This window comes from Heterodontus francisci, chromosome 27 (genome assembly GCF_036365525.1).
Source record: "Heterodontus francisci isolate sHetFra1 chromosome 27, sHetFra1.hap1, whole genome shotgun sequence".
In the NCBI taxonomy this organism is placed as follows: Eukaryota; Metazoa; Chordata; class Chondrichthyes; order Heterodontiformes; family Heterodontidae; genus Heterodontus; species Heterodontus francisci.
Window position 1 is genome coordinate 64343083 of NC_090397.1, and position 17981 is coordinate 64361063.

Below are 17981 nucleotides of genomic sequence, written 5' to 3' on the forward strand. Positions count from 1 at the left end.
GGCCGGAATTCTATGCCACCGCCCAAGGAGTGGGCTGGGAGGTGGGAGGTTGGGGGGGGGGGGGGGGAGGGGGGGGGGTGTAAAATGGGTTGGGGTGGTGGGCGGTGCCTACCCGCCCCTGCTGGTATTTTACCAGCGTTGGGAGAAATGGTAGACGGCCCGCCTGCCCTTCGGCTAATCTTTCCACTGCTGCTGGTATTTTACCAGTGGTGAATGGGCACTTTGCCACCTGGTGAGGCTGCCCTGTTAAACTTGGTGGCCTCCTTGTTGGCTGGGGGCGTGCCCCCCTGATCAGGCACCCTATGCCCCATGTAGAGCCCCTCCAGTGGCACAGACTGACCCGGTGGAACACGACCCACCCACAGGATCAACAAACTCCCAGCCTTTGCTGGGGCTTGGCTGATTGACCCCGGTGAGCCCCAACCCAGAATATAACACACACACAACCCAACCAGGAGTGGGCTAGGAGGCAAGGAGGCATAAAATCGGATGGGAGGTGGGGCGTGCCGTGTCTGTTGTCTACCCACCCCTGCTGCTATTTTATCAGTGGAGGGGGAGTTGGCAGGCGGTCCATCCACCCTTAGGCCAATTGAGGCTCCTATGTGCTAATTAATTGCCACTTAAGGGCCTCTTCCTGCTGCTGCTCATATTTTACCAGTGGTGGACAAGCACTTCGGCACCTGGGAAGGCTGCCCAGTAATACATGGTGGCCTCCTTGAGGGCTGAGGATAGGGCTGTACCTGATCGAGCACCCTGTGTCCCACAGAGGGTCCCCCCAACAGAATGGGCCACCCTCGCTAAAACAATCCCCCTGCCCTACACTCTGAAACCCTGCCCCCACCCCCCAACTTGCTGGGACCTAGCCAATTATCTCTGGTGAGGCCTGATCCCCACTTACCTTTTTGGAGGCCAACAATCATGGTCCTCTTCTTGCTGGGACTGAAGAGCGGCCCTCTAATTGGCTGGCAGCTCTTGAAGGCAGAACTTACTGCCTCAGAGGGGCAGAAGCCCCAACTGCGGCCAATTAAGGGCCTTATCCATGCAAAAATAGCAGGTTGGCCTCCAGACCCAGCGGAGGCGGGCTCGCCCCTGGTTTTCCAGCTGGTGGGTGGGGCCACCACCTCATCATTAAATTCCAGCCACCACCTTCTCTGGCCTCCAACATTAGCTGGGTCTGGGGACAACTGCAGTCCCAGCAGTGGCCACCACTCCCGATGGTGCTGCTGGGTTTGAAGAGCTTGCGGCCCTTGGATTGGCTGGCAGCTCTTGGAGGCAGGGACATCCTGCCTCAGAGGAGCGGAGGCCACAACTGCAGGCCGTTAATTGCCTGAAGACCGTTAAATACGGTCGTGGCTTCCTTGGCTGGTGGAGCCAGGTTCACCCCTGGCTTGCCAGCTGGTAGGCAGGGCCACCGCTTCCTCATGAAATCCTGGCCATTATACTTGTGAAAACACAATTTGATTGCAAATGAAGTAGAAACCACATCATATAGTTTACTTGCTTTGCCCAATCCATTTTAAGTAAAGTGCTTGGGAACGTATACAAATGGTTCGGCATCTCACATCTGTGTTGAGTTCAGGAAAACATTGCTTTAAATTGATAAAAGTTGTTCAGCTATGGAAGATGGCTTTTGTTTCTCTGTATCCCAGTTTTGAATTTCCCATGCAGTATGCTTTTGGTTTATTGGTTTTACTGAAGCTATCAAGAGAGAGAATACTTATTGCTTAAAAATCGTTCAATGGCATCTCATATTTTGTGATGGGCGGTGGTCCAGGTATGTTGCTAAGAGAATTATCATCTTTGTCTTCGAGGCAGTACAAGGTAAAAATTGTGTGACCAAGTAAAATCTGCATTGGCTTCATGCTACTGTTTAACCCACACACCCTTAAGTTGCACAATTTCAATTTCAGAGGTGCCATCTTTCAGATAAGATGTTAAATTGATGCCCCGTCTGCCCTCGAAGATGGATGTCAAAGATGCCATGGCTTTATTTGAAGAAGAGCAGGGGAGTTTGCCCCAGCATCCTGATCAATACTTATCCCTCAACTAACACTTAAAAGCAGATTATGTGGTCATCACTATATTGCTGTTTTGGTGACCTTGCTGTGTACAAATTGTCCTGTTATGTTTCCTACATTACAACAGTGACTACACTTCGAGTGCAGCTGTAAGGCGTTCTGGGACATTCAGGGGCCATGAAATGTAAATGCAAGTTTTCTTACCTTAAGAGCCAGTTGAGAGTATTATTCCAGAAAAGAACCCTAGATGGTGTCACAATGTGGATAAAGTTAAGGCTATGCACACTGGAAAGATAAATATAAACCATGTGTATACAACAAAGGGGATCCTTTCACATGGTTAAAAATGACCAGGGATTTTGATGTGATTAGAGACAATTCAAGAAAAGATTCCAATTAATGTAAAACAGTTAAAAAAAAACAAATTCAAGTATTGGGATGACTCTCAAGAGTATTTGATTGCAAGATGAAACAAGTAATTTTAACCTTGTATAGGTTATTGCAAAGGTCACATTTGAAATACTACAGAAATTTTGAACATCATACCTTCAAAGGGCTTTGAATCAAGGGACATGATTCAAAGCAGAGCGGCTAGGATGAATTCAGGAACTGACACTCAGATCTGTATTTGTTTTCATTGGAGTGAATTTAGTGGCAACGTCGTCCAGATTTTACAAATGTTGACAAATAATGTAGATGTAAGCAGATCATTTGTCCAGTGATTGCAGAATTAGAAGACAAAAGTAGAAAACACAGCAAGCCTAGAAATTAGAACTTTTTCCGCAGGATATACGAACAGACTCGAAGTAAGAAAGTATTTAATGCCACATTGATTAATTGATGAATTTTTAAAAAGGCAGAGAATTAAAGGTTATACAAGTACAGTCAGAGATGATCAAATAGTCTTTGGAAAATGATGGCTCCTTCTCTGCTTGGGCCATGAGAATGTTATCTATGGAAAGTAACCAGCTAAAGTTGAATAATGAAGGCAGCAAGATTAAGTTGTTATTTGGGGAAATGCTTCATAGTTTCCCTCAGGAGATGAAATATGATGGGAAAAGTGCAGATAAATCAAATTGTAGATGTAAAGAATGGCCTTGATGGGATGAATACCTTGTCTTGTTCAGTCTTTTTTTAAATCTCATACTTCTTTAAGGTCCTAGTTTATCATTGAGACATACGGTGTGGTGCAGCTTAGTGCAAAGACAGATGAACTGTTGGATTGTAGTTGTGGGAAAGAATGACTTAAAGAGTCATCTCAACAGGGCTCAGTTCAAAAATGAAACCATTAAAAAGAATTAGGGTCAGCTTTTGACACAGGAACATCCCATGCCTTGGGATGTTTTTACTTCATTATAGGGTGCTGCATTAATGTAAGTAACTATTCCAAAATAAAAACGGGAAATATGTAGCAACTCAATCAAGATATGGAACAGAAAAATGGGTTTAACATTTCAGGGATGACCCTTCATTAGAACAAATGTTATTCTTGATAACTTACATACACATATGAGATGTCATATGGTTTTAATGTTTAGTGTTTCTCCACGTTTGTTCAGCCTAACAATGAACACAGATTTTCAGCCTCAGAGGAATGTTACAGGAAATTTTGAACACGTACATGCTGTAACTGTGAGCTGGCAGTTCTACAAGAAACACATTCTTCCATCAGCCTGAATGTTACCATTCGAGCACATTCGGAGTCAAAGCAAAGTCGCAAACATTAGTTACTGGATTACTTTGGGTAGGAAAGCTGGGCCACAATCAAAAGAATGTTGTGGACCCTTCATTTTGTTAAAAATTGTGAGTCTTTGTAGGTCAATAAAAGGATATAGTTAAGCAAAAGTAAAAAGTTATCACCATCAATTTTAATGTATACTAAAAAGAATGGTGTAACATTGAACAGAAAACACTGATTGGCAAAACTGATCCTTTTTAAAACATTGAAGTTACAATTTTTCAACGAAGAAAATATTACAGATTATTGGTTTTCCTGGCTTTGTGCACAGCTCAATGTGCTCTGTGATACCATTTTTAGAGGCATAGGAAATCAATTTTGTAGATCTTACATAATAGAAAAAAGGTAGTTATTTTGAAGGCTGAAGAAAAGTTTTTCTTGGTATGTAAAATGGTTGAGAGCTCCATAAAGTGTCAAATCCAGGAGCAAGATGTTAAAGAAATGTAATCGGACCTGATTTGTGCTCTCACACTGACAGTCTGATATTTCAGGCCGGCAAATGGAACAGACAGTGTTTGTGGCTTCCTCATTAACAGCGAAACCATATAAAACACCCTTTCTATCAATTTGTACAGCTCATAAAGACAGCTTTAGAAGGTCTACAGCACTACACTGCTGTATATCAGCTCTAAACTGGCAGTAAGTGACAATCCCAAGAGAAACTTTTGACATTTGCCTTGTTGAGGGTTTTACTGAGTTGTAGTAATATGTGTGGGAAGAGAAAGTTCCCACAAGAGAGTGTGGCAAAATGCCGCACTGACACGGAACACAAATGTCCGAGTGTATCAGGCCTGTGTCCTCAGTACCTTGCTCTATGGCAGCGAGGCCTGGACAACATATGTCAGCCAAGAGCGACGTCTCAATTCATTCAATCTTCGCTGCCTCCGGAGAATACTTGGCATCAGGTGGCAGGAACGTATCGCCAACACAGAAGTTCTCGCGGCGGCCAACATCCCCAGCTTGTACACACTACTGAGTCAGCGGCGCTTGAGATGGCTTGGCCATGTGAGCAGCATGGAAGATGGCAGGATCCCCAAAGACACATTGTACAGCGAGCTCGCCACTGGTATCAGACCCACCGGCCGTCCATGTCTCCGCTTTAAAGAAGTCTGCAAACGCGACATGAAATCCTGTGACATTGATCACAAGTTGTGCGAGTCAATTGCCAGCGTTCGCCAGAGCTGGCGGGCAGCCATAAAGACAGGGCTAAAATGTGGCGAGTCAAAGAGACTTAGTAGTTGGCAGGAAAAAAGACAGAGGCGCAAGGGGAGAGCCAACTGTGCAACAGCCCCGACAAACAAATTTCTCTGCAGCACCTGTGGAAGAGCCTGTCATTCTAGAATTGGCCTTTATAGCCACTCCAGGCACTGCTTCACAAACCACTGACCACCTCCAGGTGCGTATCCGTTGTCTCTCGAGATAAGGAGGCCCAAAAGAAAAGAAGTAACATGGTGTCAAGATAGCAAATGCTATCTGACTGGTTGCTTATCACTGGTCTCCGCTGTCCCAATTCAGCACAATTATAATTAACAGGAAACTAGCTGGTTAAAGTAGATTACACTGGCCAAAAAAGTTATTTGTTGCTCTCAGATGAAATTCAAAAGACACGTCTTCATGATATGAGTCAGTCTACCAGGATTATTTAGAGCTGCTGCATCGTAAAAGTATCAACACTAACAAAATTGCAACTGAGTGAAAAATGTTCTCCTGTGTCCAACATTAAATTTAAAAAGCAAGAGACAAATGGAAATAAGCATACTGCCCATGAAATATCGATGCCGCAGGAGTTGGAAAAAGCAGACATAATTCTGAAACTGCTATAATCAGTATGTCTAAATCGCCCATTTAGATTTTCCAGCAGCAGCAACTATACCAAGTTCTCCTACAAAGAATTTAATAGAAGTTGGCAATGAAGATCCATTTGAAGTAACATTTGGAGGTTTGCTGCATTTATTGGCATTGCTGCATTCTATTTACCTTAGGAAGGTGCACGTACCAGCATGCTGGCCATCGGTGGCAACCTGGAAAGGTAGACAGAAAAAGAGACTTGCATTTACATAGTGCCTTTCATAACCTCGGGAGATTCCAAAGCAATTTACAGTCAATGAAGTACTTTTGAAGTGTCGCCACAGATCTAATGTTAGGACATTCAGCAGCCAGTATGTGCACAGCAAGTTCGCACAAACAGCAATGTGATATTGACCAAATAATTTGTTTTTTTTGCGTGTTGGTTGGGGGATAAATATTGGCCAGAACACCATGGGTACCTCCCCTGCTCTTCTTTGAAATAGTGCCATACGATCTTTTATGTCCATCTGTGAGAGTCGACGGGTCCTCAGTTTAACATCTCATTCAAAAGACAGCATCTCCAACAGTGCTGCACTGGAGTGTCAGCCTAGATTTTTTGTGCTTAAACCCACAACCTTAGTGAGTCAGAGGCAAGATTGCTATTTACTGAGCCACAGCTGGCAGGCTGTATAAATTGTCCTGTGTCTTTTATCACGTTTAGAGCTGCATCGTGTGCTTTTATAACCAATAGAGAAAGCCACTTTGAGCATTGGAATGCCATCTCTGCTGCATCTGAACACAGGTTCCTATCAGACCACTCCAGTCCATCATCAACTGCTATTTGTCCTCCCTAAAAGGGAATGGATATCACTTGGGGGAATAAAAACTATTGAAATCACACACTTCATTACCTGTTAACCCTATTTTTTTCCCATTTGTTTCAAGGGATGTGGGCATCACTGGTAAAGCCAGCACCTGTTGCCCATCTCTAATTGCCCTTGAAAAAGTGGTGGTGAGCTGCCTTCTTGAACTGCTGCAGTCCTTGGGGTGTAGGGAGGGAGTTACAGGGTTTCGGCCCAGCGACAGTGAAGGAACAGCGATATAGTTCCAAGTCAGGATGCTGTGTGTCTTGGAGGGGAACTTGCAGGTGGTGGTGTTCCCACGCGTCTGCTGCCCTTGTCCTTCTAGGTGGTAGAGGTCATGGGTTTGGAAGGTGCTGTCAAACGAGTCATGGTGAGTTGCTACAGTGCATCTTGTATATAATACACACTGCTACCACTCTCCATTGGTGGTGGAGAGAGTGAATGTTTAAGATGGTGGATGGGTTCCGTTGAAGCGGGCCACTTTGTCCTGGATGGTGTCAAGCTTCCTGAGTGTTGTTGGAGCTGCACTCATCCAGTCAAATGGAGAGTATTCCATCACACTCTTGACTTGTGGACAGGATTTGGGGAGTCAGGAAGTAGGTTACTCGCCACAGAATTCCTAGTCTCTGTCCGGCTCTTGTAGCCACAGTATTTATGTGACAGGTCCAGTTCAATTTTTGGTCAATGGTAACCCCAGGATGTTGATAGTGGGGGATTCAGTGATCATAATGCCATTGAATGTCGAGGGGAGATGGCTAGATTCTCTCTTGTTGGAGATGGCCATTGCCTGCCACTTGTGTGGCATGAATGTCAATTGCCACTTATCAACCCAAGCCTGAATGTTGTCCAGGTTTTGCTGCATCTGGACACGGACTGCATCAATATCTGAGGAGTTGCAAATGGTACTGAACAGTGTACAATCAATGAACATCCCCACTTTTGATCTTATGATGGAGGGAAGGTCATTGATGAAGCAGCTAAAGATGGTTGGGCCTAGGACACTATCCTGAGGAACTCCTGCAACAATGACCAGGGGCTGAAATGTTTGGCCTCCAACAGCCACTACCATCTTCCTTTGTGCTAGGTATGAACCAGTGAAGAGTTTTCCCCCTGATTCCCATAGACTCCAGTTTTGCTAGGGCTCCTTGATGCCATAGGTGGTCAAATACTGCCTTGACATCAAGGGCAATCACTCTGACCTCACCTCTGGAGTTCAGCTCTTTTGTCCATGTTTGGACCAGGGCTGTAATGAGGTCAGGAGCTAAGTGGCCCTTGTGGAACCCAAACTGAGCGTCAGTGAGCAGGTTGTTGCCACTGTCGATGGCACCTTCCATCACTTTGCTGATGATCGAGAGTAGACAGATGGAGCTGTAATTGGCCGGATTGTACTGCTTTTTTTGGACAAGACATAGCTGGGCAATTTTCCACATTGCCAGGTAGATGCCAGCATTGTAGGTCTACTGGAACAGCTTGGCTAGGGGCATGGCTTCAGTACTACAGTCGGGATGTTGTCAGGGCCCATAACATTTGCAGCATCCAATATCTTTAGCCGTTTCTTGAGATCACGCAGAATGAATCAAATTAGCAGAAGACTGGCATTTGTGATGTTGGGGACAGATGGATCATTCACTCGGCACTTCTGGCTGAAGATTGTTGCAAATGCTTCAGGCTTATCTTTTGCACTGATGTGCTGGGCTCCTCCATCATTGAAGATGGTGATATTTGTGGAACCTCCTCCTCTGGTTAGTTGTTTAATCATCCACCACCATTCATGACTGGATGTGGAAGGATTGTAGAGCTTTGATCTGATCCATTGGTTGTGGGGTCGCTTAGCTCTGTCCATTGCATATTGCTTCTGTGTTTGGCATGCAGGTAATCCTGTGTTGTAACTTCACCTTGTTGACAGCTCAAGTGCTGCTCCTGGCACACTCTCCTACACTCTTCATAGAGTCATAGAGTTTTGCAGCACAGAAACAGGCTCTTTGGCCCAGCATGCCTGCACCAACCATCAACCACCTGTCCTAAGTAATCCCATTTCTCCACACTTGGCCCGTAGCCTTGTATGTTATGGCGTTTCCAGTGTTCATTTAAATACTTCTTGAAAGTCATGAGCGTTCCTGCCTCTACCACCTCTTCAGGCAGTGTGTTCCAGATTCCAACCACCCTCTGGGTGAAAAAATTTCTCCTCAATTCCCCTCTAAACCTTCTGCCCCTTACCTTAAATCTATGCCCCCTAGTTATTGACCTCTCCGCTAAGAGAAAAAGTTTCTTCCTATCTTTCCTATCAATGCCCCTCATAATTTTGTATACCTCAATCAGGTCCCCCCTCAGCTTTCTCCGGTCCAAGGAAAACAACCCCAGCCTATCCAGTCTGTCTTCATAACTGAAATGCTCCAGCCCAGGCAACATCCTGGTGAATCTCCTCTGCACCCTCTCCATTACAATCACATCTTTTCTATAGAGTGGTGACCAGAACTGTACACAGTACTCCAGCTGCGGCCTAAGTAGCATTTCATACAGCTCTTATATTCTATGCCTCGGATAATAAAGGCAAGTATCCCGTATGCCTTCCTAACCACCTTATCTACCTGTGCTGCTGCCTTCAGTGATCTATGGACAAGCACCCCAAGGTCCCTCTGAACCTCTGTACTCCCGAGGGTCCTACCATCCATTGTATATTCCCTTGCCTTGTTAGACCTCCCAAAGTGCATCACCTCACACTTCTCAGGATTAAACTCCATTTGCCACTGCTCCGCCCATCTTACCAGCCCACCTATATCCTCCTGTAGTCTCAGGCTTTCCTCCTCACTATTTACGACACCACCATTTTTCGTGTCGTCTGCGAACTTACTGATCATACCTCCTATATTCACATCTAAATCATTAATGTACACTACAAACAGTAAGGGTCCCAGCACCGATCCCTGCGGTACCCCGCTGGTCACAGGCATCCATTCACAAAAACAACCCTCGACCATCACCCTCTGCCTCCATCCACTAAGCCAATTTTGAATCCAATTTGCCAAATTACCCTGGATCCCATCATTGAACCAGGGTTGATCCCTTGGTTTGATGGTAATGGTAGAGTGGAGGATATGGAGGTCATGAGGTTACAGATTGTGGTTAAGTACAATTCTGCTGCTGCTGATGGCCCATGGATGCTGGAGATGGTCATTACCTGGCACTTGTGTGGCACGAATGTTACTTGCCAGTTTTCAACCCAAGCCTGGATATGGTCCAGGTCTTCAATTACATCAATACACAATGTTCAGCACCATTCGCAACTCCTTAGATACTGAAGCAGTCCTTCCAGAAATACAGCATGAAGCAGCTGAAGATGGTTGGGCATAGGACACTACCCTGAGGAACTCCTGCAGGGATGAGCTGAGATGATTGACTTCCAACAACCACAACCATCTTCCTTTGTGCTAGGTGGGACTCCAACCAACTGATTCCCATTGACTCCTGTTTTGCTTGGGTTCCTTGATGCCATACTCGGTCAAATGCTGCCTTGATGTCAAGGGTAGTCACTCTCACCTCACGTCTTGAATTCAGCTCTTTTATCCATGTTTGAACCAAGGCTGTAATGAGGTCAGGAGCTGAGTGGCCCTGGCGGAACCCAAATTGAGCGTCAGTGAGCAGGTTATTGCTAAGCAAGTGCCACTTGATAGTACTCTCGATGACACCTTCCATCACTTTACTGATGATTGAGAGTAGACTGATGGGGCAGTAATTGACTAGGTTGGACTTAGGAAGATAGGAACAGGAGTAGGCCATTCAGCCCCTCGAGCCTGTCCCGCCATTCAATGAGATCATGGCTGATCCACGGCCTAACTCCATATACCTGCCTTTGGCCCATATCCCTTAATATCTTTGCTTAACAAAAATTTATCTATCTCAGATATAAAATTAACAACTGCTGTAGCTTCAACTGCTGTTTGTGGGAGAGAGTTCCAAACCTCTACCACCCTTTGCATGAAGAAGTGCATCCTAACATCTCTTCTGAACGGTCTGGTCCTAATTTTTAGACTATGCCCCCTAGTTTTAGAATCTCCAACCAGTGGAAATAGTTTATCTTCATCTAGCCTGTCTTTTCCTGTTAATATCTTGAATACTTCGATCAGATCACTCCTTACCCTTCTAAATTCCAGTGAAAACAGGCCTAATTTGTCTAATCTCTCCTCATAACTTAACCCCTGTAGTCCAGGTATCATTCTTGTAAACCTACGTTGCACCCCCTCCAAGGCCAATACATCCTTCCTAAGGTGTGGTGCCCAGAACTGCTCACAGTACCCCAAGTGGGGTCTAACCAGGGTTTTGTACAGCTGCAGCATAACCTCTGTGTCTTTATACTCCAATCCTCTGGATATAAAGGCTAGCATCCATTAGCCTTTTTGATTATTTACTGCACTTGCTCGTGACATTTTAAAGAGCTATGCACCTGAACCCCAAGTCTCTTTGGACATCTTGCTTTTTTGTGTACAGGACATATCTGGGCAATTTTCCACATTGCCGGGTAGATGCCAGTGTTGTAGCTATACTGGAACAGCTTGGCTAGGGGTGCGGCAGGTTTGGGAGCACAGGTCTTCAGTGCTATTGCCGGAATGTTGTCAGAGCCCATAGTCTTTACAGTATCCAGTGCCTTCAGTCGTTTCTTGATATCAACGTGGAGTGAATCAAATTGGCTATGATGCTGGGGACTTGAGGAGGAGGCTGAGATGGATCATTACTTCTGGCTGAAGTTTGTTGCAAATGCTTCAGCCTCATCTTTGCACTAATGTGCTGGGCATCATTGAGGATGGGGATATTTGTGGAGGCACCTCCTCCAGTTAGTTGTTTAATTGTCCATCACCATTCATGACTGGATGTGGCAGGACTGCAGAACTTAGATCTGAGCCATTGTTTATGAGATTGCTTAGCTCTGTCTATCGCATGCTGCTTACACTGTTTGGCACGCAAGTAGTCCTGGGTTGTAGCTTCACCAGGTTGACACCTCATTTTGAGGTATGCTTGGTGTTGCTCCTGGCATGCCCTCCTGTACTCTTCATTGAACCAGGGTTGGTCCCCTGGCTTGATGATAATGGTAGAGTGGGGGGTATGCCAGGCCATGAGATTACAGATTGTGGTCGAGTACAATTATGCTGTTGCTGATGGCCCACAGCGCCTCATGGATGCCCAGGTTTGAGCTGCTAGATTTGTTCAAAATCTATCCCGTTTAGCAAGGTGGTGGTGACAAACAACACGATGGAGGGTATCCTCAATGTGAAAACGGGACTTTGCCTCCACAAGGACCATGCGGTGGTCACTCCTACCAACACTGTCATGGACAGATGCATCTGCAGCAGGCAGATTGGTGAGAACGAAGTCAAGTATATTTTTCCCTCTTATTGGTTCCCTCACCAACTGCCACAGAACCAGTCTCACAGCTATGTCCTTTAGGACTCGTCCAGCTCGGTCAGTAGGACGTTGTAGTCCCCAACTCAAAGTACATTCTGCACTCTTATCACCCTCAGTGCTTCCTCCAAGAGCTGTTCAACATGGAGGAGTACTGATTCATCGGCTGAACGTCTGCAGGGCAGTAGGTGGTAATCAGCAGGAGGTTTCCTTCCCCATGTCTGACCTGATGCCATGAGACTTCATGGGGTCTGGAGTCAATGTTGAGGACTTCCAGTCAACTCCCTCCCGACTGTATACCACTATGCTGCCACCTCTGCTGGGTCTGTCCTGCCGGTGTGAAAGGACATACTCGGGAATGGTGATGGTGGTGTCTGGGACAGTGTCTGTAAGGTATGATTCCGTGAGCATGACTATGTCAGGCTGTTGCCTGACCCGTCTGTGGGACAGCTCTCCCAACTTTGGCACAAGCCCCCAGATGTTAATAAGGAGAAATTATACAACTAAATGGCTTGTTAGGCCACTTCAGAAGGCAGTTATGAGTCAACCACATTGTGGGGGTCTGGAGTCATATTGTGATGAAACATAGGTATAATAGGCTTAATTAGGTAGAATTTAGTTATAGTTAATATATTATATCTTTTAGAATTAAAGGTTGAATAAATGGTCAATTTTCAAGACTCACTGAAACTCCCTTTAAGAAGATAGAGCTAAAAATCGCAATTCTTCCAAGGTCCCTATTACAATAGAATGTGAACCAGAAACACCTTTTAAGTTGGAAAATCAATTTCAGCGTTTCTGTTGCCAGCGAATTGGAGGATAAACACACATTGAAACATCCTGCGTGACATCAGTAAGAGGTAGTGGTAAACTTAATTAATTGATAGTGTTGTTAAAAAGTAGACAGATTGATTCAAAAGAAGGGTTAAAGTTACCATAAAAAGCAATTATAGATAATAAAATAATAAACTGGAATGGTACTTACAGAAACAGATGTCCAGTATACCCAATTATAAATATTTTGACCAGATAAATGCTCACAACTTCATGAACAGGAGAATTCCAGCAAAACATTAAGTGGAGATGATATTAATGACATTACTCTATATGGATCTTAAAAGTAGGAAAAACACACACAGGAAGGTAACACCTATATGCTAAAAGGTCAGATGATAGTTTAGAAATAGTATGAACATGAGGGTTTTTGAAGCAAAAAACTAGAATTATTGTATTCCTCATCAATGCTTCTCAACCTATGGCTTACTTGGGGAATTTAAGGTAAAAGTTTACTTTAAATTTTGATGGATATTCTCCGGATATTTTGCTGTAACAATATCAAGATTGAACTTTGGAATTCTATTTTAGAAATAAGATTATGTGTTATATCTCTTTAGTAATATTTGATATTGTGATATATTTATCTACTTAAAGTGCATTTCATGTTCAATTCTTGAAGAATATATAAAAGTTAATAAATTGTCTCATGTATTATTCTGTATACAACTACAAGAACCCCCTGTCTGTGTCTCTTTAAGTGGAGAGATACGCATTGAAGAGAGTTTCTCAGACCCTTATAATATGAGATACTTACGAATTATTAAAAAATAGGCTATCCGAAAGATGGTAATATTCTCTGTTAGTTTTCTTTCTTTGAGGGAAGGCTAGTTCAGTTCTTTGGACCCAAATAAGTGTCTTTAAGAATTTGTCTGGTTTGAACTTAATTAAAGGAGATTCATCGGGATGTAAGCTTGATTTGGTTTAGTCCCTATAAGTGGTTAAAGTCAGAAATCACTTCAGTTGGCACCCAAAAACGTGTCTTGTTGTTAACAGAATCCTGTACTTATATGTTAGACTTTAATGTTTACTTTAGATTTGTAAGTATGGAAGGAGTGTTTATTGTCAGTGGTATTAAGATCCAGATTTAAGAATCTAGAGACGACAAACTCTTGATCATGGTTTGTGGATCTTAAATCAGAACTCCCTCATTCTACTTTTGAGGTTCGGAATTTTCTTTCAAGTTGCCTTTAAATCCTAGTTGAGATTAGGTCCTGATGCATTTTAACTCCTAGTTCAGGTTCCGTTCAGACATAATGGCTTATGTTGAAGGGATTCTTATTCTTTCTATCTAGAAGAATTACTGTCCATACTCCGTGGCAAATGGACAGCACAGTATGCTGAAGCTGCAGCATTAAGGTATGCTTTAGAAAAGGCAGACCCTGTTAAGCCCACATTAATTTGTACAGATAGTGACTATTGTAATTGGGCTTACAACCAAGACCTTGTGTTCTGGGAGCAAACAGTCTTTACCAATCATAAAGATAAACCCATAAAATACAAATTATTGTGGGAAAAGATTCTCCATTTGCGAAAGGAGAAATGTAATTGTCAGGTAATTCATGTACCGAAGCATACCACCGGTTCAATACATTCAAAGGACAACAGTCTTGCAGATGGACAGGCAAAACATTCAGTCTGCATGACAACCCCTCGAGAGGGGCCTGCCACAGTTAATGTAATTACTAGGGCAGAACGGGCAACTAATCAGGATGAGGAACTGCTTTAGCTATTAGATCCAATGAAAGAGAATCCAAAAGAATATCCATCAAAGTATTTCTATTTGGAGACCCCGATTGGTATTGTACTGGTTAAGTTGCCCAAGGGTGTCCAGGAAGTACCCCCGAGTCACAAATGAGAACAGCTTGTAAAAGAAGCTCACAAGGGTATAGGTCAGGCACATAGTGGTTGCCGAACAACATTCCAACATTCTGCAAATTGACTCCTTTATATTGGTGGCCAGGCATGCTTAAAGCCTGTAAAACATATGCGGCAAATTGTGAGCCATGTAATTTGCTCAACAAATCATCACTTATTAAACCACCACCATTGGCTCCTGTGAAGCTTAATATATCAATAGAGAATTTTTTTGTTGATTTTATTGGCCCACTTCCCCCATCAATGAGCTATAAACATGTTCACGTTTGTGTTGATGGCTGCACTTCTTTCTGCTGGCTGGTCCCCACAGAAATTGTTTCAGAAACTGCACTTGTCAATGCTATTACTGAAATTATTACTGTTACTGGTGCACCTAAAATCCTACACTCTAATCAAGGCAGAGCCTTTGTTTCCAAGGTTTTCAAAGACTATTATGTGCAAAGGGGGATTGGGGTAGAGCACAGCACACCACGTCATCATCAGTCAGCGGGACTGGTGGAATGTAAAAACCAGGAAGTAAAAAAGCTATCGACCAAACTGTTGAGAATCAGAGGGAATAAGTCGGCCGCCATCATTCCGGAGATACAGTTATCACTAAATAATGTGCCATGTGCGCATCAGGGATAGTGTTCCCTAGAACACATATTATTTAATGTATGGTGTTGAAGTGCATACATCACTATCCTTTCTGACTCCTTGATCCGACAGCAACAATTAGATTTAAAACAAGAAATAACAAATCAAATTCATGAAATTGATCAGAGAGAGGAATTGACAAAAACAGGTAACTAACAAAGCTTGGCAACCTGCGACCGGGGGGTGGGTTTAGGCGAGAAAGTTTGAACAGAAACCTGGTTTGAGACCTAAGTGGAAGGAACCTGTTCAAATACAATATGTTATTATGAAAGAACTGTCAAAATATTTGCTAACCAGCCGAATGGCAAGCAATCGTTTAAAATTGGCTCTGTAGACAATCTGAAGAGGTGTCCTGAAGGGTACAGGAATGGAGGAACGGTACAAGGTGCGGTCGTACTCTGTCTTTCAGGACACAGCCTGGAGGATGGCATTGGAAACAACACTAATCAAACTGCAACCAGCTGTGTCAATAACCGTTCCTCCCCCATGCAGGACCTCACAGTGCCTCAAAGGTTGGTTTCACCGGGAACCACACCCGATGCAACGAGTGAAGGTCAAGTCACAACAACAGAAGAAGGAAACGCCATGGGAAAGGAACAAAGCACTGAAGGCTATCTGAAAGATGGTAATAGTCTCTGTTAGTTTTCTTGCTTCGAGGGAAGGCTAGTTCAGTTCTTTGGACCCAAATAAGTATCTATTAGAATTTGTCTAGTTTGAACTTAATTAAAGGAGATTCATAGGGATATAGGCTTGATTTGGTTTAGTCCCTATAAGGGGTTAAAGTCATAATTCACTTCAATATATAGGCCAGACCAGGTAAAGATGGCAAATTTCACTCTCTAAAGGGGCATTAGTAGTTCTTACGGCAGTCCAGTAATTACATGGTCACCATTATTGATACTAGCTTTTCAAGCCCAGCTGTATTTAATTAACTGAATTTAAATTACCTTGTTAATATGATGGGAAGTGAACTCCTATCTCAGGATCATTCATCCAGACCACTGAATTATTAGGCCCAGTACCATAACCACTATACTACCCTTCCTGTAATCACAGTTAGAGCCCAGCCTAACTCTGTCCTTGCTCTATAGTCACACATGAAGTCACTTGACAGAAAGCAACAGCCAAGTTTTTTTTCACTTTTCCCAAGCTTTGGCTTATCTGCCCTGGTGGCAATCAATTTAATTGTCACAGAACAGGGCCTTTCTTGATCTGTGTGGCTCAGTACCATACTGGACAAAACATTTCCCCAGTAAGATATTTAACTACGTATTTGTCCTGTCCCTTTGAGACCACACAATCTAATTGCTGGCTAGAATCAGTGGATTCAAGTGCAAAAGATTTGCAGGGTAGAATGAAATTAGATTTTGCCTGCTTTTACGCGAGTTTGTCAGAATCTAATTAATGTAGTATGACAACTATGTTAGCGTGTTACCTTTTTGCCCACATGATATTCAAAATAACTTATTTTTAAGTGCAAGATTGCACAGTGTCATGCTAGGCCCCCAACTGCCAAGAATGAGGCACATCAATTTTGTCATGAACATTGATTTTTAACTGTTGTTGGAGTGAGGAAATGACTTGTTAAACATATCAGTCGTGGCTGAAATAAAACATTTACATACTAACAGACATTGAAGGTGAGGAAGTGTATTCCAGGGCCTGCTAAGGAGGATACAATCCATAAGGGCCAGGACTAGTTGGACCAGCTGTTCATATGACTAACTGGCTCTTCCAGGTTTTCTTTTGAACTGGCCACAGAGAGTTTGAAGGCAAAGTGTCTGTTTTCTCCTGGACTGAGAAGATCTCTCCTGTCTGCTCCCTTCTCTTTCTCTCAAGCCTCTGAATCCACTGATGACACATGAACCCCAAGAGAGAAAAGTCTCCTTCAGCGAACAAGGTTTAAGAATAATACTGGGCCCCAATGAAAAGCAAGGTCTACCTACAATCAAGGACTCTACAGTGAGCCTGAAGAACTGTAACAACAACTCTTCAGATATACCAGATGAGAAAGAGGTCTAGGGTTCCCTTTCCACCTTCACCTGGTCTTACTATAACAGGGTTTTATTTTTAAACACTGTGTTTTTAGCTCCCTCTTGGTGAATCCTTGTTATAAAGCAAAGAAACCAGAACAAACAGGCTTTCTTAGGTTTAAAGAAGAAAAGTTGAAATTTATTAAACTTAAACTCTAATTCGGTTGACACCTACAGATACAGGACGCGCCCACACTAGCATGCATATGCGATACACACATGCAGACAGCAGAGCAGAAGAAAAATAAAGTGGAAAGGTTTGAGGCAATTTCTGAAGCATTGTTGTTACGGTTCTTCAAGTTCAACCCCGTCCACAGGCAAACTAGGGACAATCCCTATCATCACTGGTCCCGAAACTAGGTCGCACTCCAGGTGCCCCCAGTGTACAGGTACAGGCATACACTGCACTCTCTGGGGGAAAGATCAGGCCTTTTCTCAGTATAAGGGATCTCGTGGCCCTTGTGTCCCTGAGAATCACTATGGCTTGCTTGTCTCACTCAAGGGGTATGGGGTTACTTTCCCTTCAGACACAAAACCCTGATAACCTTCAGGGATCCTATAAAATGTTCCTGCACTTTCAGCCATAAGCTTCCTGGGTCTCACTCTTACTGCAGTTAAAGCCACAGCTTGCTCTGCTGTGCTTTCCATCAGGTTCTCTTCTTTATTGAGCGGGTGTGCCCTGATTAATCCTACAGATTTTCCCTTTATTTTCCAGCAGTCAGCTTTTAAATGCCCTGAGTTATTACAATGCAAGCACACAGGTCTCTGGGTAGAGGAGGGCCCCCTGTGTCTCCTGCTT